The following is a 3,063-nucleotide window of genomic DNA, read 5'->3' as shown; positions in this document are numbered from 1 at the left end:
TGGTGCGATTTTGTGATTTTTACCAAAAAGGGAATATCAATCGAGAGAGTCCTCTTTGACCCGCTGTACTGGCAAGAGCTTGAGAGAAAACTCCTTTACTATTATTATGAACATTTCATTAAGTTTGCTATAGTTGAGGCCTTATAGACTACTTACAGCATTCCTTCCATGTCAGTTTTTTTGCCTGATTATGTATTCCCTGTATAGGGTTAATTGACTTTCGGATTTCAAGTGCCAAGTGTAAGTGAGTCAGACATGATTAACGTTTAAAAGAACTAAGAGCAGCACCTACATGTAAACATAAAATAAAAGCAGGTTAATTTTAATCTGTTACATCCTGGCAGCAAGTCCCATTTAAATTTCAATGTCAAATGTAACTCACATGTGCACTCACAAAACAAAGCAATATATCAAGTCAGTAAACTTTCCAGATCTCACATTATCTATTACAGTACTCTTAAATAAGTCAATTATTATGAGGCCTCTTGCACTCTTTTTGTTTTTGGCAATTCAGTTTCCATAGGTAGGTATGGCATTGGTACGTATTACTCAGTTATAATGGGGTCCTGGACATTGCACAAAAAGGTGCAGACTGCCCACATTTGATTAATCACAGGAAATAAAGATAGAGGGGTTACTCTGTCCCAAATGTGGAAATTTTTGATCTTATTAATAGCTCTCTCCACATGGATACGTAATGCTGCAATTACTTGTGTTTTAACCACATCCTCTGGCGACATCTGAGCTGCTTGGCCAAGAAATGGAGGTATATTTAATGTAACACCCAGAGGAAGCAAGTCCTCGATTGTAAAACCTTTGTCTGCCATTATATCATCACCCTCGCTGAAGGGTAAGTCCAGGATACCACTTCTTTCTACAATTTCTCGGTCTGAAATGCTGCCGGTATACAGCTGGCTTGTAAATGTTATTGCTCCTGAAGGGGCAATCCCAATAAGCCCTTTGAGTGTAGTGTGGTTCTTGTAGGAACTAAATAATCTGCTGTTAAGAAGCAGGCTGCTTGGCATTTGACATTTTATTTCTGTACAGTCTAGGATGACACGCGTGTTTGGATATTTAACTTTGAAATCTTCAGGCATAGTTTTGTTAATTCCCTCCCGGCTAGGCCAAATGTTTATATTGCCAAAACGAAGAAACATAAAGTTAATCTAGGAAATAAAAATTCTGCTAACTGTCGGCTGAGAAATGCCAAATAAAAATGCTAAATGTTTCTCGTTAAATCCCTGTCTCAATCGACACAACACCAGAAAAAACTCTTCCTCTGGCTGAAGAGTTCTTCTTCGCCCAGGTTTGTTACAATCCCTTTGTTGACTTTTCCTTTCGTCGTCTACTTTCACATCAATTGAACGCCAGTATCGAATATTTTCACCATTTTCCCCTGGATTCAGATATGAAAGCGTTGCTTTGAACGTCTCTAAGTTTGGGAAACCAGTGTAAAATGAAATAGAATCGTTGTCTGACAGATTGTTTATGCAAAACGTACGTGATTTTAGGTCATTGTTTTCCTGCGATAGACGTTTGAGTTCCTTTTCTGAATTCACCAGTTCAGCTTCAGTTTTAGCTAAGCGTAATTTCAAATTTGATAAATCTTCATTTAAACAAGCAATCTCTTTCTGGGCATGTAGCAGCTGCATTTTCAATGATTCGAGTGACTCTTCTTGAATTTCATGGTCAGAAGTTTCGAGGTTGTTTGAAACCATATCATCCTCTGAAAGACTGCTGCTGTCTACTGTGCTCGTGCTAGCTACCGGTACACTGTGTAGGTCTTCAGCCGCACATCCATTCTCGTTGCATGTAGATAAATCCTCCATTTGCTTCCTTTTTTCAGGTATTTGACTTCTGTCTAATGGCGAATGTCTTTTCCGTGGAGAAGTACGCCACGCAAACCTCGAAGGAATTGTGCCCTTCACCAATTCCATTTTTTTGCCGGAAATGCCTGTTTTTATTTCTTCTTCACGAAAATGTAACGAGCAGATCTTGGTATCTTTCGTTAATGAAAAGTTAGGGCCAACATCTCTTCGGATTTTCTGTAGCCATTGCTGGCGAATGTTTGGATCCTTCGGAAAAGTAAAAAATCCCACTCTGTTTCCTTGCGGATCTACGCGGCCCGTTTGGTTGCAAAGGGGAACACAACAGTAAACTTTAGAACTTGACCACATCCTAAGAAACCTGTTACAGTAAAAAAAGTCCGCCGAAACGTTGTAAAAAGAAGAAATCACCGCTCTGTAAGTTGACTAAAACTGTGCTATCAGTGAGAAATTTGTGTTTGTTATCCTCCAACGCCTCGTTTTCATGATTAGGTACCAGTTTTTTCCCGCGCGTCCGGCATTTGTGAATACGGTGTATGATTGCTATTGTTTTGGGGATGTCTAGAAAACGACGACCTACGACCCATAAAACGACGACCTAGAAAACTACGACCTAGAAAGCGAAGTTGAATTTTAATTGAAAAGAAATATTAAGCTGGATCCGCTTCTGTACAGGCTTAACTCACACTAGCCCAGCTCAGTATGTCGCTTCTGTACGAGCTTAAGTCACGCTAGCACAGCTCAGTATGTCGCTGCTGCAGGTAGTATCAAATAGAAATCTACATTCCTGCATTCAACGGTGAATTTTGAATTTTTGACGATAACTTCTCAGTATTCGCCAGATTGGAAAATCTTTTAATAAATAACATTGCTGTGAAGACATAGTATATCAAATTTAAGAAAACCGGGTTGACAAAAATTGTATGACTTACTTCACTGCTCGCCCTCACACAAAAATATGCATGCAGACATAAATCTTGAGGGAAAGGCTTCGTGATTTTAGAGTGTCTGATACAGTAAAATCCGCATATAAGAACCTAGAATTTTTGAGGTCAGGCTGAACAGATTCTTATATTTTAGGGTAGTTTTTCACAAAACAGGCTGATTAGGTTCTTAATAGGTTCTTATTTTTCAGAGGCTGTTGTAGTGTACTGAACCATCGGTATAAATATTGTACTATTAATACATAATGGTTTATGGAAAACATATTTGTCGTGAAAATCCAAACAAATGTAAA

The 3,063-nt window shown here is 38.8% G+C and overlaps 1 pseudogene; it reads right to left on the bottom strand.

Moving 5' to 3' along the window:
* Window positions 1-433: 433 nt before the first annotated feature.
* Window positions 434-2,177, bottom strand: LOC140925752 (uncharacterized; annotated as a pseudogene).
* Between the last annotated feature and the right edge of the window lie 886 nt (window positions 2,178-3,063).

This window comes from Porites lutea, chromosome 2, assembly GCF_958299795.1.
Source record: "Porites lutea chromosome 2, jaPorLute2.1, whole genome shotgun sequence".
Taxonomy (NCBI): domain Eukaryota; kingdom Metazoa; phylum Cnidaria; class Anthozoa; order Scleractinia; family Poritidae; genus Porites; species Porites lutea.
The sequence above is the reverse complement of the archived record's forward strand: the minus strand, read 5'-3'. Positions and strand labels throughout refer to the sequence as shown.